The 27,658-nt window shown below is 39.7% G+C and overlaps 1 protein-coding gene and 1 long non-coding RNA gene across 3 annotated transcripts in view; one reads left to right on the top strand and one right to left on the bottom strand.

The window, feature by feature from the left end:
* LOC105464118 (solute carrier family 35 member F3) overlaps positions 1-27,658 on the top strand; it is a 409,658-nt gene that overhangs the window by 140,954 nt on the left and 241,046 nt on the right. The window lies entirely within an intron of this gene.
* LOC139357404 (uncharacterized) lies at positions 1,477-17,213 on the bottom strand. Of its 2 annotated transcripts, none has more exons than XR_011610426.1 (3): positions 17,074-17,213; positions 12,455-12,650; positions 1,477-1,616 (listed from the first exon to the last, which is right to left on the bottom strand). It is a non-coding gene; the product is annotated as an uncharacterized lncRNA (long non-coding RNA). The 2 variants fall into 2 exon arrangements; XR_011610427.1 differs by lacking the exon at positions 17,074-17,213 and adding an exon at positions 16,599-16,703.

The raw sequence follows: 27,658 nt of genomic DNA, 5'->3' as shown, positions 1-27,658 counted from the left end.
TGTCAGTTTTCAGAACTTCACATACACGTAAGTTTGTTTCTTTTTCATCCACTGAATCTCCCTGTAATTAAGTGCCACACAACCTTAGTTACTCTAACTGTACTATAAATCTCACTCCCTGACAGGTCAAATCCTCTATGTGGCTTTCTTCTTAGTCATGTCAAATGTACTTGTCCATAGTTCTTTTATATTAATTTTAAAGTGATCTTGTCAAGTTTTGTAGAAACCCTTTTTGAGATTTTGATTAAGCTTAGCTTACTTTTTCATATTCTTCTAAGGGAAAAGTCAACAAAAGTATCATAATGAGTTATCTAATATGTAAACATGATATGTCTCTCCATTTATTCACTTCCTCTTTTATGTCCCTTGTGATTGTTAATTATATGAGTCAACATGACTGGGCCACAGGTTGCCTGGATATTTGCTCAAACATTATTCTGAGTGTGTCTCTGAGTGTGCTTTTGGATGAGATTATCATTTGACTGAGTAAAATAATAGTAGATTGAGTAAAGAAGATTGCTTTATTCAATGTGGGTGGACCCCGTGAAATCAGTTGAAAGCTGAATAGAAAGAAGACTGGCCCTTTTACAAGGAAGAGGGAATTCCTCTTGCCTGACTGCTTCAGCTGGGATAACAGCTTTCTTCCTGCCTTCAGATAAAAATTGAATCATTGGTTCTTCCTGGGTCATGAACCTACTGGCCTTTGAACTATAATAGAACTATACCATCAGCTGTCCAGGGTCTCCAGCTTGTCAGCTGAAGATTTTGGGACTTGTCAGCCACTATAATCATGTGAGTCAATTTCTTATAAGAAATCATACACATACACACACACACACACACACACACACACACAGGTTCTGTTACTCTGGAAAACTCTGACTAATATAGATTTTGGTGGAGATGGGGTGGTTGAAGGAGTTTTGAGGACCTTGCTAGTATAACATTAGATTACTGTGAAGGGACTGTTGGTAGAAATATGGATGTTAATGATGATTCTTGTGAGGGCTCAGAACGGTAAGAAAAGAACTGAAGAGAAAGCCTCCATCTTCTTAGAAAATAAGTGAATAATCGTGAACACAATGTTGGTATAAGTATGGACAATAGAAGCCATTCTGGTGGTCTCAGACAGAAATGGGGAACAAGTTATCGGAAATTGGAGGGAAGATGATTCTTGTTATAAAGTGGCAAAGAACTTGGCTGAATTGTGTTCTAGTGGAAGGTAGAACTTGCAAGCAACTAAGTTGGATACTTAGCTGAGGAATTTTCTAAACAAAGTGTTGAAAGAGCAGCTTAGTTTCTCCTTAGTGTTTATAGTAAAATGTGAGAGGAGAAAGATAAATTTAAATAAGTGGTAAGCAAAAAGAAACCAGAACTTAAAAATTTGGAAATTTCTCAGCATTTCTTTGTTATGAAAAATGAGGAAACATTCTGGAGAGAACAGCAAAGATGTGGTTGGACAATTGCTCCATAAAGAGGTTATCCATGATGTTAATGAGCCATCTCAGCAGAAGCCAGGGATAGAGATGAGATTATACTGGCAACAACACTGTCAGTTTGGACCAAAAGGGACAGTGTTAAACAGTAGAGCTGTCTGGTTGTGAACACGCTTCATCCTGCAAGAAAAGAGAAGAATGACCTGAAGATGAGCCAGAGATTATCAGGGCTACCACTTCCACCATGGGATCATGAGTCAAAACTGCCTCTACCTCATTTTCAAAGTTTAGGGCCACTACCATGGTTTCACTGGCCAGGCCACACCACCTGGAGCCTTGAAGGTAAGGCTCCCTAGAGCCTTGGGAGCAATGCCACCTAATAACTTGGGGTTGGGACCACCTGGCATAGCTTCAGGGGTGGGATGACTGCCCAAGTGGGTCTGAAAGGCAGGAGCAATTTCCCAGTGGGTCCAGAAGGTAAAGGTAGAACCCAGTGGGTTCAGAAGGCAGTGCATTGAGCCAAAGAGGATTGTTCCTGAGCCCTACGATTTAATGTAACTTGCCTTGATAGGTCCTCAACTTGCTTGGGACCCATCATCCCTCCCTTCTTTTCTATTTCTCTCTTTTGGAATGGGAATGTCTATCCTGTGCTTGTTTCTTCATTGCATTTTTGACACACATAAACTTGTCTTGTTCCACAGGTTCACAAATGGATAGGAATTCGCCTCAGCATGATTTCACCTTGAGTCGCAACATATATCTGATTTAGATCATATTTATATGAAACTTTGGGCTTTAGACTTTAGAGTTGATGAGTTGATGCTGAAATTAGTTAATATTTTGGAGGTTGTTGGGTTGAAATGAAGGAATTTTGCATTTAAGAAGGACATGAATTCTGGAAGAGCTAGGGGTGGAATATCCTGGACTGAATATTTGTACCCCCCACCCCAATACATATGTAAATAATTAAAGTTAATTTATGTCATAAGAGTGCTGCCCTGATCCAATAGGATTAGTGGCCTGTAAAGAAGAGTTACCAGGGAGTGTGCTCACTCTCGCTCTCTCTCTATCTCCTCTCTCCTCTCTCTTCTCTTTCTCTCCCTCTCCTGTGTGTGTGCACATTGGAAAGATCATTTAAGGACACAGCAAGAAGTCAGCCATCTACAAGCTAGGAAGAGAATTCCCATCAGCAACCAAATTTGCTGGCACCTTGATCAGGACTTCTAGTCTCCAGAAATGTGAGAAAATGCATTTCCATTGTTTAGGCTACTCAGTCTGTGGTATTTTGTTAGGGAAGCCCAAGCTAATACACCCCTCAATACTATTTTTGTATTTTGTTATTTGATAGAGATTTTACTCATCTTTTACTAGGCTTCTTCTTAGATTCTTTTAGATTTTGTTACTATTGTGGATGACTTCTTTTAAAATATTTTATAATTGGATATTACCAGCTCACAGAAATGCTTCTGAGTGTTTATACTTGTTTTTGTATTCAGAAAACTTACTGAACTCTTGGATTTACCATATTGACAATTATATGGTCCTGTAACTTTGTAGCTTGTTTTCTAGTTCTTCTAAGTCTTCATTAAATTTTTCTTGGTTACTGCATTAGCCAGAATCTCCTGAATTGATTTGAGTGTCTCTTTTGCTTTTGTTTATGGTTTCTTACCTTTATATTTTGCCCAAGGTTCTAGAAGTGTTCCTTTCATTTACTCTTCAATCACTTTATTGATTTGTTTTTATTTTCTAAGATGTCCTTTTCCTTTCTTTTTTATAAAATCATGCTCTTATTTTAAAGATAGAATATCAATTAATCTCAGAGTTTATTTCTTAAATATCTTTGAGCATAATGGCATCAATTTATTTTTTAATTTTCTTCTACATCTTGAAACATGTTTTTAATAGTTTTATATGTATAACTCACATACCATACAATTCATCTATTTAATATGTACAACTCAGTGTTTATTACTACATGGTATCTGTGCAACTATCACCACAGTCAATTTTAGACACTTTAATAACTTCAAAAGAAATACCATACCCCTAGTTTTACTTGCTATTCCCCACTCCACCCAGCACTATGCAACCACTAATCTACTTTCTGTCTATAGATGTGCCAATTCTGGACATTTCATATAAGTAAAAGCATACAATATGTGGTCTTTTGTGAACATCTTCCTTGACTTGGCATAATGTTTTCAAGGTTCATCCAATTCATCTGTTTTTTCTTTTGCTACTCATGCTTTTGATGTCATATCTAAGAATCCATTGCCAAGTCTGAGGTCATGAAGATTTATCCTTGTGTTTTCTTCTAACGGTTTGGTAGCCTTAGGCCTTATATTTAGGTCTTTGATCCATTTTGAGTTAATTTTTGTGTATGATGTGAGGAGAGGGCCCAACTCATCCTTTTTTGTGTGGATACCCAGTTGCGCCAGCACCGTTTGTTGAAAAGACTGCTGTTTCTCAATTGTATGGTATTGGCAACTTGTCAAAAATCAGTTAACCATAGATGTATGGGTTTATGTCTGAATTCTCAACTCTATTTTCTTGATCTATATATTTATTCTTGTGACAGCACCCAATGTATTGATTGCTGTTTTTTTCAAGTAGGCTTTGAAATCAGAAAGTGTGACTCCTTCTATTTTGTTTTTCTTTTTGAAGATTGTTTTGGCTATCCAGGGATCTTTGTAATTCCATATGAATTTTAGAATCTGTGTATTGATTTCTATAAAAGCATCAGTGAGAATTCTGGTAGGAATTGCATTGACGAGGCAGATTAATTTGGGGAAGTATTGCCATTTAACAATGTTAAATTTTCTCATCTAGTAACATGGTATCCTTTTTTATTCATTTAAATCTTATTTAATATCTTTCAGCATTTTAGTTTTTAGAATGTAACTTTTGCACTTCATTTGTTGAATTTATTCCACAGTATTTTATTATTTTTATGCTATTGTAAATGGAACTGTTTTCTTAATTTCATTTTCAGATTGGTCATCCCAAGTATACAGAAATGCAATTGATTTTTTATCCTGCTAGTTTACTGAAGTCATTTATTAATTCTAATAGCTGTTTAGTGAATTTCTTAGGATTTTCTGTGTATATGATTATGTATCTGTGAATAAAGATGGTTTTACTTCTTCCTTTCCAATTTGGATGCCTTTTATTTCTGTTTCTGTTTCAATTGCCTTGGCTAGAACCTCCAGTCTAATGTTGAATGAAAATGATGAGAGCAGATATCTGTGTCTTTCTTTGTTTTTGAGACAGAGTCTCACTCTGTTGCCCAGGCTGGAATACAGTGGTGTGATCTTGGCTCACTGCAATCTCCATCTCCCAGGTTGATGCAATTCTCCTGCCTCAGCCTTCCTAGTAGCTGGAATTACAGTTGTGCACCACCATGCCCAGCTAATTTTTGTGTTTTTAGTAGAAACGGGGTTTCACTATGTTGGCCAGGCTGGTCTCGAACTCCTGACTTCAGGTGATCCACCCGCCTCGGCTACCCAAAGTGCTGGGATTATAGGTATGAGCCACCTCACCCGGCCATGTGTCTTTCTTCCGATCTGAGTGGGAAGGATCCATTCTTTCACTGTTAAATATAATATTTGCTATGGGTTTGCATACACACCCTTATCAGGGTGATAAAGTTCACTTCTAATCTTCGGTTTGCTGAGCGCTTTAATATGAAAAGGTGTTATATATTGTCAAATTTTTTTGGTTTGCTGTGGATTTTTTGAGGAGTTTTGCTTTATATTTCATTCACAATACCAATTTCTGAATGTTAAACCAACCTTGTATTCCTATGATAAGTCTCAGTCTCACTTAGTTATGGTGTATAATTGTCTTTATAAATGTTCCTGAATTTTGTTTTTCTTTTTTTTATTATTTCTGTTAAACAGGGTCTCAATCTGTTGCCCAGGCTGGAGTGCAGTGACACAAACATGATTCACTATAGCCTCAACCTTCTAGGCACAAGCAGGCCTCCCACCTTAGCTTCCTGAGTAACTGAGACTATAGGCATGCACCACCATGCTCAGCTAATTTTAACCTTTTGTTAGAGACAGGGTCTCACTCTGTTTCCCAAGCTGATCTCAGAACTTCTGGCCTCAAATGATCCTCCCACCTCAGCCTCCCAAAGTGCTGGGATAATAGGCATGAGCCATTGTGCCCAGCCCCTGGATTTTGTATGGCATTATTTTGTTGAGGATTTTTGCACCCATTTTTGTAAGAAGTATCATTCTATAGTTTTCTCGTGAATGACTTTGTCTGGTTTTCTTATCTGGGTAATGCTGCCTCATAGAATGATTTGAGGAGTGTTCCTTATCTTTGTGTGTGTGTGTGTGTGTGTGTGTGTGTTTCTTTGGTTTATTGTTTGTTTGTTTGACTAATAAAATCTCTTTACTCATTATGTATCTATTTAAATGGCCTATTTCTCTTCAGTTAGTTTCAGTAGTTTGCGTCTTTCTGGTAATTTGTCCATTTCATCTAAGTTATCTGATTTATTTGCATACAGTTGTTCTTAGTATTCCCTTATAATACTTTTTATTTCTGTAAAGTTGGCCTTAATTTCCTTGTTTCATTTCTTATTCTAATCATTTGAGTTTTCTTTTTTTCTTCTTGGTCAGTCTAGCTACTAAAAGTTTGTTAATTGTACTGTTCTCTTCAAATGAATAGCTTTTGGTTTCATCCATTTCTCTCTATTGTTTTTCTGTTCTCTATATCAGTAAATTCTACTGTAATCTTTATTATTTCCTCCTCCTTGTTTTTTAGGTTTAGTTCTTTTCTCAGTGTCTTATGGTAGAAGATTAGATTTCTGATTTGATATCTGTCTTCTTTCTTAATACAGGCATTTATAACTATAAACTTTCCTCCAAGCACTGTTTTAGCTGCATTCCACATCTTTTTTTCATGTTTTTGTAAAGTGTGTCTTCATTTGCATTCATCTCAAAGTATTTTCTAATTTCTCTTTGGTTTCTTCTTTAATCCATTGGTTATTTAAGACTATCTTATTTAATTTACACATATTTATGAGTTTCCCAAAATTGTCTTTGTTGTTGATTCCTAAATTCAGATCATGTATTAGTCAGGGTTCTCTTAGAGGGACAGAACTAATAGGAGATGATATAGATATAGACATAGATATAGATATAAGGGACTTACTTAAGTATCAACTTACATGATCACAAGATCCCACAATAGGCCGTCTGTAAGCTGAAGAGCAAGGACAGCCAGTCCGAGTCCCAAAATTGAAGAACCTGGAGTCTGACGTTCGAGGGCAGGGAGCATCCAGCATGGGAGAAAGATGTAGGCTGGGAGGCTAGGCCCATCTCACCACTTCATGTTTTTCTGCCTTCTTTATATTTGCTGATTAGATGGTGCCTGTCGAATTAAGGGTGGGTCTGCCTTCCCCAGCTCACTGACTCAAATGTCAATCTCCTTTGGCAACACCCTTACAGATACACCCAAGATCAATATTGCATCCTTCAATCCAATCAAGTTGACAGTATTAACCATCACAGATCCCAGTGAAATGAAATTAGGAATCAATAACAAAACATACTTAATGTTATTTCAGTACTTTAAACTTTAGCGAGGTTTATTTTATGGCCTAGCATGTGGTCTGTCCTGGAGATGTTTCATGTGCATTTGAGAAGAAAGCATATTCTCCTACGGTTGTAGAGAGTATCCTATAGATGTCTGTTAGGTCTAGCTGGTTTTTAGTGTTATTGAAGTCTTCTATTTCTTTGTTGATCTTTTTCCTCATTGCTTTTCTACTATTGGAAATGAGGTATTGAAGTTTCTAACTATTATTGTTGAATTTTCTATTTCTTCTGTCATTTCTATCAGATTTGTGCTAACTTAATTGCAGTGAGCTATAGGAATGTTACTCCTATTTATTTATTTATTTATTTTGAGACAGGGTCTCACTCTGTCACCCAGGCTGGAGTGCAGTAGCACAATCTCAGCTCACTGGAACTTCCACCTCCCAGGCTTAAGTGATTCTATCACCTCAGCCTCCTGAATAGCTGGAACCACAGATACATGCTGCCATGCCTGGCTAATTTTTTATGTTTATTTTTGGTAGAGACAGGGTTTTACCACGTTGTTGAGTCTGGTCTTGAACTCTTGAGCTCAGGCGATCCACCTGCCTTGGCCTCCCAAAGTGCTGGGATTACAGGCATGAGCCACTGTGCCCGACCCTACCCCTATTTATTTTTAATCACTTCCCCACCTTTAATCATTTCTGTTTCTCTCCATTTCTTCCTGTGTATTTGAGTTACAATCTGGAGTAATCCCCTTATCCCAATATAGCTTTCCTCCTACTCATTTCATCTTGTGCTGTTATTGGCAATATATTCTATTTCTATGTCTTATAGGGCACAACATACATTATACTTTTTAATATAATTTTTTTTACATTACTTAAGAAAATAAGGGAAAAGAAAATACACATCTCTACTGTCCTTTATAATTACATAATTACTTTAAATGGCATTTTGTGTACGTGTATTTTTAGGTAAACTCAAATTACTATCTAGAGTTACTTGCTTTCAGCCTGAAGAATTCCTTTTAGTACTTCTCATAAGTCTTGTCTTCTAGCAACAAATTCTCAGTTTTTGTTTATCTCAAGGTGTCTTGTCTTTTCTTTTTAGTCATGATTTTTTGAATGATATCTTAACTGGTTGTAGGATTCTTTGTTGACAGGTTTTTAAAAATATGTTATCACACTGCCCCTTGGCTACTGTTGTTTCTATTGAGAAGTCAGCTGTTAATCTTATTGAGATTCTCTTTTAAATGATAAAAGAGAATCTGCTTTTAAAATTTTCTCTTTGTCTTAAGATTTTAGAATTTTACTATCATGGGTCTGTCGATCTCTTTTTGGTTATTCTACTTGAAGTTTGTTGAGTTTACTGAATATGTAGATTATTGTTTTTTACAAAATTTGGACAGTTTTAAGCATTAGTTCTCCAAATATTTTTTTCTGCTCCTTTCTCTCTTCTTTTGGTTTACCCATTATGTATATATTGGTAATTTGTGTGCTTAGTAGTGTCACAACTTTTCTGAATCTCTGCTAATTTTTTTATTCTTTCATTTCTCTGTTCTTCAGGTTATATAACCTTTGTCCATCTATCCCCAAGTTTGCTGATTTTTCTCCTGCCAGTTTAAATCTACTGTTGAGCCCCTCTACTAAATTTTTCTTTTGGTTATTATACTTTTCAGCTTCAGAATTTATGTTTGGCTTTTAAAAAAATAACACTTGTCTCTTTAGTGATACTCTATTTGGTGCAACATTGTCATTGTACCTTTATCTTTTAAAGAATGGTTTCTTTTAGTTTTTTTGAAAATATTTATAACAGTTACTTGAAACTTTGCCTTTTAAATATGACATCTGGTCACTCTCACAGTCAGTTTCTGTTGCCTATTTTTCGGAGGTATGGGTCACAATTTCCTGTTTCTTATATGTCTCACAATATTTTTTGTTGGATACTAGACAAAAATGTTACCTAAAACCCCACTGTAGAGAACATATTGTTTTAACTCTCAGTACTTCTCCCCATCCCTAGGACTCGTAATTGCTCTTTGCTTACTGACTACTTTTGTCACTGTTTGGATGATTTTTGTAAAGTTTATTTTCCTCCACTTCCCTCTCATTATAGTTCCCTTGCCTGAAGTTTCTGATGTTATTCTTTGGTGGTAAGGCCTTGGATATACCCTGAGTCACCTTAGGATGATAGTGGTGTTGGCAAAGCTGTCTTTGACTTTTTCTTGCCCTGGTCACACCTAGCTATTAAACTCCACTAAGTACAAACTGGTTATGTCCTGGGGGCATAACTTGTTCTGCAGACTATTCAATCTATTGTGGCTCTTCTGAGTAGTTTTCAGGTCAACATTTGAGATTCATGTGGACCCCCAGAGGGTTCCTCCCAGCTGTCTCCTTCCTTGGACCTCTCTGGCAAACTGGTAAGCCTGAAGTTGTCTTTCACCACAATATCAACTGGTTTTGATTGTGCCCTTAGGCCTGAACTTTTCCTGACTCTGTTGCAAATGAAGTCAATTTCTTTAAGAAGTAATTTAAGAGATTTCTGTTTTCTGTTCTTTTCTTCTATCCACCAGCAAAGTCTCTTAATCAAGGTTCTGAGGGTGGAAACAATGACATACTTCTGAATTTAACCTCCACTTTAGGATCTGAGCAACAGCAAGGGCAATCAGGGTCCTAGGATTCTCATCAGTGTCCTGCCCAAAGTAGAGCCTCCATCCTGTTCCTGGACCAAATTGAGGGTTGGGCTGCTATTTCTCATGGCCCAATGAGGAGATACAGATGAACTGGGGAGGAAGAGAGTTTTTATTTCTGCAACTCATTACAGGGAGAAGGCCTGGAAATTATCACCAGACCAACTCAAAATTACAAAATTTTCCAGAGCTTATATACCTTCTAAGTTACATGTCTATGTGTAGGTGTGAATGCATCTAAAGACGTAAGTGATTAACTTCTTTTAATCTATAACTAAGGTTTGAGTCCTGAAGACCTTCCTCTGGAGCCTCAGTAAATTTACTTAATCTAAATGGGTCCAGGTGCTGGGGTGATTACCCTTATCTTGTCTCCTGCTAAATCACAGAGGTTTGCGGAGTTCCTTCAGACCCCCAATAAAATTGTTTGTCGAAGCCTGGAGAGTTTCTTCAGACCCCTCCAATAAAACTTGTTTAATCCTAAATGGGTCCTGTTAAAGAATTCCTTTGTTATTTTGTCATGTTTTAAGGCCTAGGAAAGAACTAGGCAACACTCTTGATGGGCTTTTGTTATATTTCAGCCTTGCTATAAGGGCAGTGGCTTTTGTTTAGCTTTTAATATTTAACTTAACCACTCCATCAATACTGAAACAGTTGCTATGGAGGCCTGAATTAGTGAGACCCAGCCTGCCACAATCCCATCATGGAGGACTAGGCAGAAAAAGGGAACCTCCACTTTTTAGCATTCACCTAGAACTTGGCCTCATCAACAAGTAGCTAGAAACGATCTGAGACCTGCCAATGCCCACTTCTTCTGTGAAGATAGTCCTACATGTAGGAGCTGAGGGTCCAGATAGTCCTGTATTGTTAACCGCACCTGGAATGAAATCTCCATCTCACTTAACTGTTTGTTTTTATAATTTCACTGGGAAGCATGTCTGTAGAGCCCCTCATGGTGTCATGCTGGAAGTAGATATCTAAACATTTGGATTTTGGGGGGAGGGACTGTTTCCTTTGTCTGTTTTATACTTTTGCTTTCATAACCCTAGATTCCCTCAATTGCCTGGTGATCCTTGATCACATCTGAGAAAGGACTGTGTATTTCCCTTGAATTTATTTTTGTTTTCCAGCTATGCGTCTCGTGAGTGATCCTTTTGACTGGGAAATTGGCTGCTGGGCTTTTGATCTCCAAATGTTAGAATAAGAAGGACTTTATTCTATGGTTAATTTAATATTTAATAGACCAAAATATATCTTATTATAATTTTCAGTTATTTATCAGGACTATAGAAAATTCATCTAAAACTTTTTACCATTCTTTTTATAATTCAGTGGAGTCACCAGAATTCTGCTCCAAGTCTATAAGCAAGATGTTTTCCTAGATGTTTTACTGCAGCAGGTTTTGGCTGTCACATAACACAACTGGAGATGCCACCCCCAGGGTCCTGTGGCTCACCCTGACACAATCACATGCAATCTCTTTATTTATAGTTGTGCTGTGGCTAATTGTGCTCATTTTATGTATTTAATTCCGTAGGATTTTAATGTGTGCTATTAAATCAAGTTAAAACATGATAATTGTTTGATTTAACTGCCTTAGAACACTGCGTTCAAACAGATCCCAGGGTAGACCAGATGTAGTTCAGGCATCATAGTACCTAGGGCCATAAATTGTTACTAAAGTTTCTTATCTCTAACAGCAACCCAGGACAGTAAGGAACTCTTGTGCATTTACACCTGTGTGTATAGAAAGCAGATACTGAAAGCTGGCCAGAGTAGGATATTCTGAAGGGTCAGCATAAAAGTACTGAAGACTGTTTTATTTTATAAGAGCTTAAAAAGAAGACAGCAAAAAAAAGTGCCAGTTGCCTTAAGTAATCTGATTATAACAAAACGTGGATCATGCCTATGATAAGAGAAAGAATATTGACACAGTTGGTGTGCATCTGGGAAGTTTTTATTGTATACTTCAAGTGGTCATGGTTGTAAGTGTGGAAAGGAAGACTGAAAAGGGATGTGAGATCTACTGATAAAAATACTTTCCCTTTTTTTTTTTTTTTTTTTTTTTTTGAGACAGAGTCTTGCTCTGTCTCCCAGGCTGGAGTGCAATGGCACAATCTCGGCTCACTGCAACCTCCGCCTTCTGGGTTCAAGGGATTCTCCTGCCTCAGCCTCCCGAGTAGCTGGGACTACAGACGTGTGCCACCACACCCGGCTAATTTTTTGTATTTTTCAGTAGAGACGGGGTTTCACCGTGTTAGCCAGTCTGGTCTCGATTTCCTGACCTCGTGATCCCCCCACCTCAGCCTCCCAAAGTGCTGGTATTACAGGCGTGAGCCACTGCGCCAGGCCCAAACACTTATTTTTTAAATAAATTAGCTTCTGGTTTGACATTTGTGTTTTCAGGTCTATGGAGATTTAGGACTTGAGAATGCAAGGTTTACTTTTATACATATATCCTTTTACTATTGTTGTGTTTAAAATAAAATTTCTATATCACAATATATGAGTCTGCCATGAGTGCTATGAGAAAAATAGATCATGTCCTACTTTGATGGGCATGTGATGTTAAAGATTTAAAAACAGTATGTATGACCTTTTGAAAGTAAACCATTTCTTGGTTGACTGCACCTTAACCACAGTAATTTCTTGAAACTATATGAACATAACATTTATTTACAAAATTAACTCTTTTTCTAGAATGAGTTAAGTGTACTTCCATTTATGAAAATAAAATGAATTAAAATTAAGATTAAAACAATAAACCAATACAGTAAAACTTGCCATACATGAGATTCAGAAATTTCAGTTGCGTTAAGTATGGGTGACGTTGTCCTGAGGTCAGTGAATGACTTGAGGGCCCTTCGGCGGTCGGGAGGCAAGAGCCAAATCGGTTCCATCCCGGTTGCATCTTGGCGCCACCTGGTGGCACGATTCTGCTCTGGCATCCGTATCAATGGGAATGGTTTGGGGTCCGGTAGCTGGCTGGAGAAAAAATAATTATCATTATTATATTAGGAATCCCAAGGAATTCGAGTTTTCACAGTTCTTTTTGTGAAGACTGATGAAGAGAAACACTGAGTTACTAGGATCGTGGTTTTTTTCTTTGGCTGCCTGTTGCTCAAGCCTTTCGTCAGCACAGCAGCGGAAGGGAAGTCAGGTGAGGTCCCTCCTCTGCTGTAGCGGTTCCCATCTTACTCCCAGGAGAAATCTCCAAGGCCCTCAGATCTTCTCTTCCCCCACACACTCCCCACCTCTCTGGCCTCATCTAGTACCACTCTCTGCTTGCTTATCCTGCCCCAACTACGCTGGCCTTATTGCTGTTTCTGGATCCCACCAAGGTCGTTAGCTGGGACTCCAGGCTGCAGCGGTGAGTCCACGTTTCTTCACGGATATTAAGCAATCCGTGGAGGTAGGAATGGGAGGACACCAGGAAGTCCGTGTCCTTCTTACCTATGGAAATAGGGTTATCTTCCATTATGCTCCTGGTCTCTTCCTCTTCACTTCCCACTGCCTTCTCCTTCCCAAAGATAAAAACGTTTGCCCCTGCCCTACTTCTCAAATAGGAGTTGGATGAGGGCAAATAATAGAATCCAGTCTCTCTCTCTCTCTCTCTCTCTCTCTCTCCCCCTCCATCACTTTCTCTCTCTTTCTCTTTCTCTCCCTCTCTTTCTCTCCCTTTCTCTCTTTCTCGCCCTCTCTCTCTTTCTCTTCCTCTCTTTCTCTCCCTCTCTCTCTTTCCTCTTTTTCTCTCCCTTTCTCTCTTTCTCTCTCTCTCTCTCTCACACACACACACACACAATTATATTAAAATCTCTGTTATTGCAGGCTGTTTTTGTACCCAATTTCTGCAGATCATGAGGGAATACATAATTCCATGACTTAATTTGTGTATGAATAAAGCCAGTCCCTTAAAGGATCAAACTTTTTTTAATAACTCTTATAATAAATACCTTTCTTAAATGTGTACTGTTCTACTCTACTTTCTTAGTTCTGATTTGTCAAAGTGTATCACCACAATCATCATTTGTTATATCCCATTTTAATAAGGACATAAGGATATTGCAGAGGCAATTGTGATTTTTTTTCTACCTACGTGCTGCAGATGACAACTGATTTGAGGCTTTTTGAGATCTCAGTTTAGGTGTTTATATTTGCCTCAATTATTTTCTTATTTCTGAAGATTTCAACTGGCTACTGTCACTACCTTTAGCATACTCACCTATAGTAACCAATGTCTATTGACAATTCTAACTAACTATACTAGAATAATATCCCATGGGCTAAAAAGTCAAATAAAAATTTTATTCAAAAATATCTAAACACCGATCCATGGTCTCTGAGCAAGGATGTGGTGGATCATTTGCACCACAACCTCCGCACATTCCCTCCTAATGTCCACATCCCTGAGTGGTCTTCTTGACTCTGACTCTGGGCTTGATCAGATGACTTGCTTAGCCTAAGAAGGAACTTTTGAGCCCTGACATCTGGGAGTCTTACAGCTTCTTTTCTCAGAACGCTGAGACTACCTGGGGAAGAAGCTTGGGCTGTCCTCCTGGAGGATAAGAAATCACGTGGCAAAGAGAGTCCCAGCCAATAGCCAGCACCACCACACATGTGAGTGAGGACATTTAATACCAGCGAGCCCCAGCTGAGCCTCCAGATGACTGAGGCCACATGCATGACCCCTGGCAAAACCAGCAGAACTGCTTGGCTGAGTCCAGTCCTTCTTGCTCATTCACAGAATTATGAGCAAATGAACGGGTCATGGGTCATGGTGGTGGTGATTTGTTACACAGGAAAGGGTAATTTGTGCACAAGGCCTCTGCATTTACCTTCAAATAAAGTAGCTGGGTTTGGTGCAAGACCTCTGAAATATCCGTTTGTCCTCCAGAGGTGGGCTTTACTTATTCCAAAATTCTGGGCTTGGTTTCAGGTAACTGAGAGCCTTCCAACTGACTGCCATTTACTCACATTATGAAAACCTCATGGCTGTCCTAGAGATGTTTAAGCAATTTAAGGATAATGAACCACTTATGAGATTGGAAGGGAGACAGATAAGCTTAAAAGTGTTAGGAGCCTCTGCCAACTGAAACTCCATCAGAAATGAAAATGAAGTGTCTCTAAATGTGTTAAGAAAGTGACTGTAAATGTGGGATTCAATGCGAAAAATTCCACGCACATCAAACTTTCAGAAATAGTGAATGCACTCTGTCCCTGTCTTTTGGTTTATGGCTTCCTCTTGAAACTCATGTATTAAGAAAACTTCAGCAACTACTACAAGCCAGATGCAGTCAAGGGTGCTGTGAAAGATGCAAAGGTGAGTTAGCCCTGACTCTCATCTAATTCACAGTCTGTAACAGAAGGCTCACATGCTAACAGCTACAAGAAGAAGCTCAGCCTCCTGAGTAGCTGGGATTACAGACGCCTGCCACCACGCCTTAGCTACGAGAGAAGAAGCCATCATAGAAGCCATAATTGCTGTCCCTGAAACCGAAGTAGGCACAAATAGGAACTATAATAGAAGTAGGAACAGGAATAGCCAGGAATCTGGGAGTCAGAGAGGGGTGTGTGTGAGCAAGCTTGTGTGTGCGCATGTGTGCGTGCAGGAAAAGGCAGGAGGGCAGATCACATAGGCCTCGCAGACCACTGTAAATGCCTTGGCTTTTGTTTCTTGTGAGATAGGAATAAAGAAATGTCCAAACAGAGGAGTGACAGGATAAGATTTGAGACTTTCATATATATATGTAAAGCATATTTATATATATTTTATATCTTTTTATATTATATATTATATATAATTATATATACTTTATATATAATATAAATTATATATTAAATACATATTATATGTTATATAATATAATATGTAATATATAATAGATGTAATTTCTATATATAAATATATGATATAATTTTATATATGACATTTTATATATAATATTAATATAATATATAATTTTATGTATAAATACATATTTATACATTTATACTATATATACTTTTATATAAACATATATATTATATATACTATAAATATATATATATTTTTTGAGACAGAGTCTCACTCTGTCACCCAGGCTGGAGTGCAGTGGTGCAATCTCGGCTCACTGCAACCTCTGCCTCCTGGGTTCAAGCGATTCTCCTGGTTCAGCCTCCCAAGTAGCTGGGACTACAGGTGTGTGCCACTACACCTGGCTAACTTTTTGTATTTTTAGTGGAGACCGGGTTTCACCGTGTTTGGCCAGGATGGTCTTGATCTCCTGATCTCATGATCCACTGCCTCGGCCTCCCAAAGTGCTGAAATTACTGGCATGAGCCACCGTGCCCAGCCGAGATTATTATTTTAAAAGCATCTCTTTGTCTGCAATGCTGAGAGCCAAAAGGTGGAGAACAAGTTGCCAGAACTTAAGAGTCCTCTTAGGCCTCACTCACAGACTCATGGGAGCCCAGCCTACCCCAGGATCCTCAGAACAGGGGTCCCAAGGTCCCTGAGGTATTCCTCTCTTGGCTGCCACCCCGGCACTCTTAACACAGTCTTGCATTTCCCTGCCTTTTCTGTTGCTCTTCCTGCAGCTCAGACATTCTTCCCTTTTCCCTGATGGGTGCCATCCTCAGTTGTGTCTTGATTTCATTGCCACCAGTCTCGTACTGCCCAGACCGTGCTACATTCTGGCTGCCAGGTTCTGTGTTCCCGGAGGACACCCTTCATTCTTACTTGAGCTGGCCTTGTTTATACAGGAATGGAGACAGCACCACCTTGTGCTCTAATCTCATACAGAGCTTTCAAACCCACATCTTCTTCCAACCACCTCCTCCACCAGGACGTTGGTTTAAATGGCTGGAGAGAACGTTTGGAACCAAAGAAGTCTAAGCAGCACATACTCTGCCGGACTCAAGGCCATCCTTTCTGAACATTCGAAACTGACCTACCTCCTTGGAGCCCTACACAAACACAGCGTCCCCTGGTGTGAAGATGAGCTCTCATGCATTCCCCAGAAGGTTCTGACCTTTCTTCATACAGCAGGCTCCTGGAAGGCCTAACTGCTGGCTCTAGTGGCTGAATATGATGAAGCCTGCAGGCTGCCTGGCCAATTACTTCATTAATGCTGACGTGAAAACACAGCACATCAAAATAGGAAACATGGTTTTTATGCCTTCATTTCCCAGTAGGCTTTTACATAATTTACTTTTCCTATACATAGAAGAATTTATTTATGTGTATACCAACCAAATAGTCTTGATTTTTTAAAGTAAAGTTTATATTCCAAGTATTTTTATCCTGGTTTCAGATCATGTTGACCAATTTCTGGTTTAGCAAATATGGTGACCATAGCTGTATTAAGCCTCTCTCGCCTAGACAAATCTAACAGAATGTTGGGTGTGTCCGCAATTTGTTTTTAATTACCTTTATAGATAGTTTCCATGTGTATTATTGCTTTTTAATCTCATCAGGTTTATAGAATTATTCTGAAAATTCATATTAGTTAACATCTTTTTCTGTTTTTCCATATTTTAGGAACTTGTCTATTTTCTGCTGTTTTTTTGTAATGTTATAATTGACATATTTTTATGCCACTCCATAACATATCAGTTCATTTTCGTAATTTCGTATGATGGCCTCCTTAAAATAAATAATCAATGCTCCTTTCAACCTTCTAGATTTGTACAGAGTTACAATTGGAGACTGTTAGAGCTAGGAAGAATCCGAGAGCTTACCCTCAACTCCCATTTTGGGAGATGAGGAAATAGATGCAGAGCAATCCCCTGTCTCACCTGAAGCCTTGCCTCCAGGCAGCCGACCGACTCTCACGACTCTATCAGAGAAAGTCTGTCTTGTTACATATACGGTGAAGAGACTGTACGTTTAGGACTTCCTTTCAAAGGAGTTATCCCTCCTCTGGCCCTGTGAGAGGAGAGGACCCAAGAGCAGACACGGCAGAGTCTAGGGACCTGGCATCCATGTCACTACAACATATGAGTACCTGCTGGGGGTCAGGTGTGGGTCAAATGCTTTCTTTATTTCCTTGACAATTACTTGTTGAGAAACTATGGGCCAGGCACTGTTCAAAGTGCTTGGGACACTCCAGAGAATAAAATGGTCAAACAGCTCCATCATCGTGGTGCTTCTTTTAGAACCATTTTCAGAAAGCTTGTTCCCATCCTGGTTTCATTAGAGCAAAGACGATGGTCTTCTCACTCCTGCTGGGCCCTCCACCCCTGGCAGAGAGCCTGTAAGTAAACGGGTGGGTGGACAGTCCTTACGTGACCAAATTCACGTGCTTCCAAATCTTTGCCATTTCTCTCACCTCTGGTAAGAGTAGAACATTAATGGGTCAAACAGAAATGATCAGTTTAGTAGACTCTCACCATGAAAGGTACAATAAATAACATTTTTAGGAATATTTAATGAACATTCCATGTTATTCAGATCATGAACATGCTATTTGTCATTGATTAAGTGAAGCTTTGGGAGGAAAGCAGCAGAATGCTTCAAAAGATGTCTAATTTCCACCTACAAACCTGTTAATAACAGCTCCTCTCAAACTCCGTACCTCCTATTGGCCTGCCTCGTTAAGATGTAATTAATGGCCAAGGACCACCCTTTCTACTCCCCAAATTGTTGGCTAGTTGTTGAAATTATGGGAATTAAGAGATTCCACTATCCCTTGTCAATGAAGTTTCATTGTATCCCACAGAGCTCAATTGGCACAATTTACGGGCCTGGACAGAAAGAGGAATCAGGGGACTCATGAGTGTGGTTGCTTGAACTGGGAATGAGAGAATTTATGACAATGTAGCTGAGTGGAAAGAACTGTTTTTAGAGTTAGATTTATGTAAGTGACTACTGAAATTAATTCAACACCAGTAGATATTGTAGGAAGCCTGACTGCTTTATGTGCTGTTGCTAACTCCAAGGATTTCTCGAATAATAGGACAATCCTAACAGTGCTAGTTTATTTTGGATATTTTTCTGTCTTGTCTAAGTAGCTGTGCCCTGGATTTACATTTATTTATCCGTGAAGAAGGTTGCACTTAATAAAAGGTGCTTGCTATGGTCATATGTTTCCTTCTGCCTTTATTCAGATGCAAACATAAATTTCTGTTCATGACAATTGCCTGCGCCAGTCATTGGGCCCTTAATTCACTCAACAGATAGTTCCTGAGCGCTCCTCCAACACTGATGGAGATAATGTAGTGAACAAAGCAAAGCCCCAGCCCTCCTTGGTAGAAAGAGAGAGGCAAGAAGCAAATATACAACTAAATATGTAACATGTTAGGTAGAGTTTAATACGATGGAGAAAAATTAAGCCAGCAGGGCCTGGGATGGAGAGGGGAACTTGCTATTTTCTATGCAGTGATCAGGGAAGTATCTCTGATGAGAAGATAACTGAACAGAAACTTGAAGAAAGGGATGGGGGGCTGCGGGTATTGGGAAGAACAGTGTTCCACGCAGAAAAGAAAGCCAATGCAACCCCTTGCAATGAGGCTACGCTTGAAGTGTTTGGGGAACAGGAGGAAGCCAAAGTGGCCAAGGCCTATGAGTCAGCAAAGAGCAGCAGGATAGGACACAGGGGCAAGGGGGCAAGGGGCCCCACCACACCAGGGCTCAGAGGTCTTGTAAGAACCTTGGCTTGGCCAGGAGAGATGGGAAGACCCTGGAAGGCTTTGATTAGAGGAGTGGCATGAACTAACTTAGGTTTAAAAAGAATCACTTTGGTTGTTATATGGCAAAGCAGATGGTGGGAGGACAGGCGTGGGCACTGGGAGACCTGGCGAGGGTGTTTGTGATAGCCCAGTGGAGAGATGATGGAGGCGGCTGCAGAGGCAGTACAAAGTGATCCCATCGACTCATCTGTTCCATGTGGATGTGTCTGTAGCTTTCCCACAAGAACACAGATGCCAGATGGACAGATATGCTAGCTTCTATTTCCTTTTATTTTTTATTTTACAGACAGGGTCTTGCTCTGTCACCCAGGCTGGAGTGCAGTGGCATGATCATAGCGCACTGCAGCCTTGAACTCCTGGGCTAAGCAATCCTCCCACCTCAGCTTCCCATGTATCTAGAACTATAGTCATGAGTCACCAAATCTGGCTAATTTTAAAAATTTTTTTGTAGAGATGGGATCACACTATGTTGCACAGACTGGTCCTGAAATCCTGGGCTCAAGCGATCCTCCTGCCTTGCCTTCCAAAGTGCTAGGATTACAGGCGTGAACCACGATGCCCAGTCCCCTATCTTCTATTTCTTGAGTCCTTCCATAAGCGCCTTGCATAGCTGGATAATCAAAACAAAACACAAAGGTCATCATGGAAAGAAGCCAACAGCAGCCAGAGCTGTTGGAGACTGTGAACAAACCATCAAGCCTATTAATCAGGATACCTGTCACCTACCTCCCGGTTCCTTTAAAAGTACTAGGAAATCATTCTGAAAGTCTGTGAATCAAATCAATTTAAATCACTTCCTCCGATATGATAAATATATGATACATACCACTCATTTCATTGTCGATATAAAATTAAAAATCCAGTATAAACTGTGAAACCACTGGACTTATATTCTGTTCTTTCCCTCATTTTTCCCATTTGCATGTGCATACCTTAGGAAAAAGTCCCGAGTTTGATGTCGTACTTGCTTTAGTTTCTTTTTTTATTATTAAATGTGGTAAAATATTTATAACATAAAATTTACCATCTGGGCCATTTTTAAGGGTGCATTCGGTTGTGTTAAGTGTGTTTATATTGTGTATCATTGTCCAAGCTTTAGTTTCTTTTTCTGCTAGGTCTGGCAGGCCTGGAAGTCATATTGAGTTTAGCAAAATTCTCCATCTAGTCTTCTACTGTTTTTCTATTAATGTCTTTCGTACTGCATTTTAAGAAACATCCCTCTTGTCTCACGGTCTGAAAACTACCTTCTTTCCACAGGTGTCGGTTGTCGTCCTGCTCTTCATAAGTTAAACACTCTCTTCAACTTTCCCTTTAAAATGCAGGTCAAGGTCATGGGTCACATGGCTGGTCAGTAGCAGAAGCTTGCATCCTGATTGCTGGTCCTGTTCTCTTTTCATTGCCTGCTACTATCTCTTCTGGACCCTCTTCTTTCTCTTTTGACTTTATCATCAGTTAATGATTGAACACTGGGCACTTCTAAAAGCAATGCCAGAGCAGGCAGCTGCCCTAAAGGAGTATGTCAAGTAATAGAGGCAACTAGCAAATAGACATAGATATTGACAACACAAATGACAAAATTGATAACCACAGCCATGACAGCTCAACCCATGCAGATATGTATATATGAGTTCTGAGTGCCCAACTAGGTGGAAAGGTGAAGTGTGGAAGGGTAGGATGACTTCTAGAGACACTGGAATCCCAGTGGGCCCAATCAGAAAAGGCAGGACAGGCAGGGGTGGAGCTCAAGCAGAATTTTGAAGGTTTCAACGCTCGTGATTTCTTAGAGGCAGGAGGTGATCTTTTCTCAGAGGCATAGAGAAGGTTCAGAAAGTGTGCAGAGAGCAATCAACGTAGAGAGAGTGGAGCAGAATTTGTGGGAACTAAGTGAGGTTAGGGCAAAAATATTTCAAGTGCATGTAATTTTCATTTGGTAGGAAAAGCAACTGGTAACCACTGTTGGCATTGAAGAAAGGAAATCCAGGTGACACTGATGAGAATCTGCTTTTATCACATTTGAGATGTCTGGGGAGGAGCTGAGACTAAAATAAGGAAAGTCAGCTAAAGGTGTTGATAAAGAGCCTGGGCTTGGGATGTGACGTCTGAGTTTGTTGATGTTGGAACCAAAGGAAAATCATGGCAATGAGGACTTAGGAATCAAGGAGAAAATAAAGAACTCAGTCGGAAAAGCTTGATTTTACATGGCAGTGAGATACACCGATGAGAGAATACTAACAATGTGGAAATCATACGGTGAAAGAGAAATTGAGAAGTTAGTGATATAAATCTGAGAGACATACGCTCCATGTTAGAACAAAGGAGACAGATGATTTAGGCAAAATAATGAACCAAAAACCCTTGGGTGAAGAAACATCTCGGCAAAGGAAACACACAAACTGGTAAGAGGAAAACTACTAGTCAACAGTAGTGACGACCCCACATGCATGCCAAGCCCTTCACTTCATTGTGGGGAGAGCCAACGGAAGTGGTCTCCATCGGCCTCGTGCCTTAGAGCATATATTTTAATCTATGTACAAAAATATGGGAATATTTGCAAAGAAACATGTCTTTAGTGCAAGCTAATAGCATGTGGGCTAAGCAAATTGTGCTGAAAAAGTGATAGAATGATAAGGATAGTTATTTTGAGAAGATTTCAGATAAAATGTGTGGGAAGCACTTTCAGCAATTCATTCCACACTGAGAAACAACTGAGGGCCAAGCTATGCACACTGTAGAGCAGTCAGGAGTAAATAAAATAGTTTATTATCTATGGCAGTGGTGTGAAATCTGGAGAATGTAAGCAAAATAAAGACCCCAATTCACTGCCAAAGGGAAAAAAATAAGCTGAAACCTGAGTCTTGCAAGAAGCCGCCTTTCCTTTTGTTGCTAAGCAGATAGCTACAGATAAAAGGTTAAACATTCACACAGGTAGCTAGTCTGTGTTCACCTTATCTTATGTGAAGTGCTGATATACTGAGTAATTGACTATTCCCCTACCTGCTCCTTTTCTCCTGCAACTTGTGGATTACCACACCCACCCTTTTTCCCTCCAGACCACTTTTCCCATGTAAATATTGAAGCCCTCAAGTTCAACTTCGGAGAAAGGCACAGACCGCAGACTGTTTTCTGTGATTCCATGTTATTTTCTTCTGGGCACGTTCTTAACCTTGGCAAAATAAACTTCTGAAATGATTGAGAGCTATCTCAGATACTTTTTGGTTTACAGTTGAAATATTGGAAAGTTAATAATGGCAATAATTCACTACGTGGTTTTTTTGCTCTGATAAAGTTAAAAAGCTATGAAATTGTGTCATATATTGCCCGGTGGTGCCAATACATTTTAAGTGTATTATCAAGGTGACAGCCCCATTAATTCTGAGAGGATAGTTTGGAACCCAGAAAGCATTTTTTTAAAGAAAAAGGTAGTAGCTGGGTGTGGTGGCTCATGCCTGTAATCCCAGCACTTTAAGAGGCTGAGATGAGAGGATCACTTGAGCCCAAAAGTTCGAGACCCACCTGGGCAACATAGTGATACCCTGTCTCTCTCTACAAAACAAACAAACAACAACAAAAATAGCATTTTTTTTTTTTTTTTGAGACAGAGTCTCACTCTGTCGCCCAGGCTGGAGTGCAGTGGCACAAACTTGGCTCACTGCGACCTCCACCTCCCAGGTTCAAACAATTCTGCTGCCTCAGCCTCCTGAGTAGCTGGGATTACAGGTGCAGGCCATCATCCCCAGCTAATTTTTGTATTTTAGTAGAGATGGGGTTTCACCATGTTGGCCAGGCTGGTCTCGAACTCATGACCTCAGGTGATCCACCAACCTTGCCCTCCCAAAGTGCTGGGATTACAGGCATGAGCCACCATGCCCAGCCACAATAATAATGTTAAATAAAATAAAAAGCTAGAATCCTAGCAGTTCTCTTCTATAGATAAAGCCTGCCACCCAAGGGGAGAGAACCTGGCAGGGGTGAGTCCTGCAATGGAAATGCAGAGTTGCCAGGGAGTTACCAAAGCATCTTGCTAATGTTGGGTATATTAGTCCGTTTTCACACTGCTAAAAAGAACAATCTGAGACTGGGTAATTCATAAAAGAAAGAGGTTTAATTGACTCACAGTTCAACATGTCTTGGGAGACTTTAGGAGACTTACAATCATGGCAGAAGATGAAGCAAAAGCAAAGCACCTTCTTCACAAGGCTGCAGGAAGGAGAAGTGCTGAACGAAGTGGGCAGAGCCCCTTATAAAACCATTAGATCACCTGAAACTCGTTACCATGAGAACAGCATAGGGGAAACCACCCCCATGATTCAATTACCTCCACCTTGTTTCTCCCTTGACACGTGGGGATTATGGGGATTACAATTCAAGATGAGATTTGGCAGGGGTGGGGGGGGGCACAAAAAGCCTAACCATGTCAGTGGGTGTGCAGTGTCATGCTGACTGGGAGGTTGGCTACCACGGATCAGGCACCCTTCAGAGATCCAGTCAGCTTTGGGCAGGAGGTGGCTTCTCATAGCCTACACCTCAGCTGTGGGGCTCAGTTCCAGAAAAATCTCACAGCACAGTGAACGGCGACCCCTCTCAGTTCACACAGTCTGCAGTGCTGCCTGGCATCCTCCAGGGTTTCCCAATTCAATTGTGTGCCTCTTCTCTGGAGCCTCCACCCTCCACCTCCAAGGGCCTTCACAAACACTTTATTCCCAGCAGATGACATTGAGGGTTGCTCCCCAGAGAACATGAAAGCTGTCATGGAGGAATTACTTCAGCTCTCCACCACTGAATCTACAAACCTACCTCTGTCATCACCCACTATTCTCTCCTTGACTCCTACTGCAGAGGAAGGTGTCCTCCAACTAAGGCCAGTCCCTTCACCTGCAGGTTGAATCCTGTCCCCTTCCAACTTTCAACAAGTCTTGTGGTCTCCTTCATCTCTCTGCCCCTGTGCGTTCATCTTTTTCCTTTAGGTTCGTTTCCTCTACCATTTAAGTGGATCTTAAGGCTTGCTCATATTAAAAACCAAAACTACACAAAAGCTGATTCTCTTAAGGATTTGTCTTCCTCTTCCTCCTCCTCCTCCTCCTCCTCCTCCAGCTACCAGTGTTTCTCTCCAATTTTCTCAGAATAGTTATCCACACTCACTGCTCCATTTCCTCACCTCCTACTCATTCCTCATTCCACTCCAGCTGGCTTCTGAGCGTGTTATTCCACCAAATCTCACTTCACCAAGATCACCAGAGACCTCTATGTTAAGTTTAACCGTAGGCATTTTTCAGTCTTCAGTGAACTCATCTTCAGCAACAGTCAGCCCTGTTGATGCCCCTTGCTCCTTTCTGAAGGTATCCTCTCCATTGGTTTCCCTCCTTCCACAAGTGCCTGCTTTTCTCTGACCTCTCTAAAAGCTAAGCCTCAGATTCCTTTGCAGGCCCTTTCTTCTGTATCTGGCCAATAAATGTTTGGATTCCTTGGGACTCTAAGCCCTTTTGTATTTTGTTTTTTCTTTCTGACTAACTCTCAAAATAGGCAGTTAAGTCCTTTTCTATAGCTAATTATTTTTTTTTTTTTGTAGGATGTTAGAATCAGATCTGGAACTTAAAAATTATCCAGTTCAATATCTTACTTTACACAAGGAAAAGCAGTCACTGAACAAGGACATGACTGATCTTGCAGGTCAGAACTGAGGTCTCTGTTTTTATTTAAATGTTCTTTCACCCTCACCACACTATGATCTGCAAAGAGAGAATTAAAAGAGCTTCAAATTTCAACTGCCTCTTTTCCAGAAAAAAAATCAAAAGCGACTCTAAATTCATATAGAAAAGCAAGGGACAGTGAAAAACCTAAATAATCTTGAGAAAGAACAAAGTTGGAAGACCTGCACTTTCCAATTTCAAAAGGTACTACAAAGCAACTGTAATCAAAACAGTGTGCTGCTGGTACAGGGATAGACATATCAATCAAGGGAATCGAATGACATAGTTCAGAAAGAAACCCATATATAAATAATCAATTCATTTTCAACAAGGATACCAAGACAATTCAATGGGGAAATAAAAACCTTATCAACAAATGGTGCTGGGACATGAGTCCATTTTTGTATATAGTGTGAGATTAGGGGTCTAACTTCATTATTTTGAAGACCTAAATGTCAGAGCTAAAACAGTAAAGCTCTTAGAAGAAAACATAGGAGTAAATATTCATGATTTTAGATTAGGTATCCATTTCTTAAATATCAAACAAAAAGCACAAGCCACTGAAGAAAAACAGATACTTTGGACTTCAGAGTAAAAAGACAACCTACAGAAAAAGACAACAATTTTGCAAATTATATATTTTGAGTTTAGCTTTCAGAATAGACAATGAACTCCTAAAACTCAGTGATAGAAAAGTCATGAATGAATGAAAAATTGACAAAGGATTTGAATAAGCATTCCTCCCAAGAAGATACACAATTGATCAATAATCATCAATGAAATGTCTAATATCATTCATTATTAGGGAAATGCAATTTGAAACCACAATGAAATATCATTTCCCACCCATTTATGATAGCTAGAATAAAACTTTCTTCAAAAAACTGAAAATAAGAAATATTAATGAGGATATAGAGAAACTGGAACGTTCATATACTGCTGGTGAAAAAGTAAAATGATGCAGCCACTATAAAAAACAGTTTGACAGTGTGATAGTGTGATATAAAAAGACACAATATATTTGGTTTTGTCTCTGATTTCTGTAACAGAGCTCCTAAAACCCTAGAGATTTCTTGAGTGATGGGGAGAGACGGCACCTTTTGTTATTCTTAAAAATCCCCTTTCAGCAATACCTGAGTGTGTGCTAATGAGGTGACTCTTGGAGGGTGAGGGCTGGTTGCCAGAGATGACCAACAAGGATCAGAGGGATAGAACTTTTAGCCCCACCCCTGACCTTCAGGGAGGGAAGAGGCTGAGTGTTCACTTAATCACCCATGGCCAATGATTTAATCACTCATGCCTACAAAATGAAGTCTCCATTCAAACCCTAAAAGTTGGAGTTTTGGGGAGCTTCCAGGTTGGTGAGCAAATCAAGGTGCTGAGAGGTTGCTGTGCCTGGGAGGGCATGGAAGCTCCACGCCCCTTTATTATTATTATTTCTTTTGACATTACAGTATCACAGGTGGTTCCTCAAAAAGTTAATTACAAAGTTACCATAGGACCCAGCAATTCCCCCCAGGTATACGCCCAAGAGAACAGAAAACATATATTCACACAAAAACATGCATATGAATGTTCCTAACAACACTATTCATTATTATAGCTAAAATATGGAAACAGCCCAACTGATGAATGAATAAACAAATATTATATATTCATACAATGGAATATTATGCAACCATTTAAAGTAATGAAGTGCTGATGAATGCTTCAACATGGATGAATCCTGAAGACATTAATGATAAGTAAAAGAAGCCATACACACAAAACAACAAATTGTACGATTCCATTTATATGAAATGTCTGAAATAGGCAAATCCATACAGAAACAAAGTAGGTTAGTGGTTGCCAGGGAAGGGAAGTAGAAGGAAGTAGGAGTGGTTACTAACAGGTACAAGATTTCTTTCTGCATCAATGGAAATATTTCAAATAATAAAATAGTGGTGATGAGTATACCACATCATGAATATTCTACAAACCAGTGAGTTGTATATTTTAAGATGATGAATTTTATGTTATGTGGATTTTTATCTCAATAAAAAATTGCAAAAAAAGAACCCTTTGAAGTAATATTTAATTCTTTTTCTTCTGTTCCTCCCTACTCACCACAATTATTCAACCACACAGCCCCAGGCCAACTTGACCAACTCTTAAAAATTTCCTTTGCTTCTCATTCCTACTGCCATGTATTCAACAATAGCCTCCCACCTGGTCTTCCTTCCTCGATCTCTTCAGTCTTTCCAGAAGCTCTTGAATCCTACATGAACCCAGGCCTCTGCCAAAATATTACAGGCTGCAGCCAGTCTACAAGTGGCGTACAGGCCAAACGTCCATTTATAACATGGTTGGAATTCCTAACACATTTTGTCATAGATCTAATGCCATACGACAGGTGGAGGTTAGATCCTCCAGCAACTCACGAAAGTATGTTTCATCTTCAAATAACCGAGAGCTAGTTCTAATAGTGCTAGAGAATCTAATCATAGCAAACAGTGTTTTTGTTGGAAAATAAGCTCAGAGTTCTAATTTGTACTCCCTTGAGCCAAGTTGCTGGTTCCTGTTTCCCAGAGTCAGGACCTGGAAGAGGGGCTATGGGAGGCTGGGGATTGAGTGGGCAGCAGTGGGTCACTGTGGGTG

Source organism: Macaca nemestrina, chromosome 1 (genome assembly GCF_043159975.1).
Source record: "Macaca nemestrina isolate mMacNem1 chromosome 1, mMacNem.hap1, whole genome shotgun sequence".
NCBI classification, from domain to species: Eukaryota; Metazoa; Chordata; class Mammalia; order Primates; family Cercopithecidae; genus Macaca; species Macaca nemestrina.
Note: the sequence above shows the minus strand (reverse complement) of the source record. Positions and strands in the feature narration are given on the sequence as shown.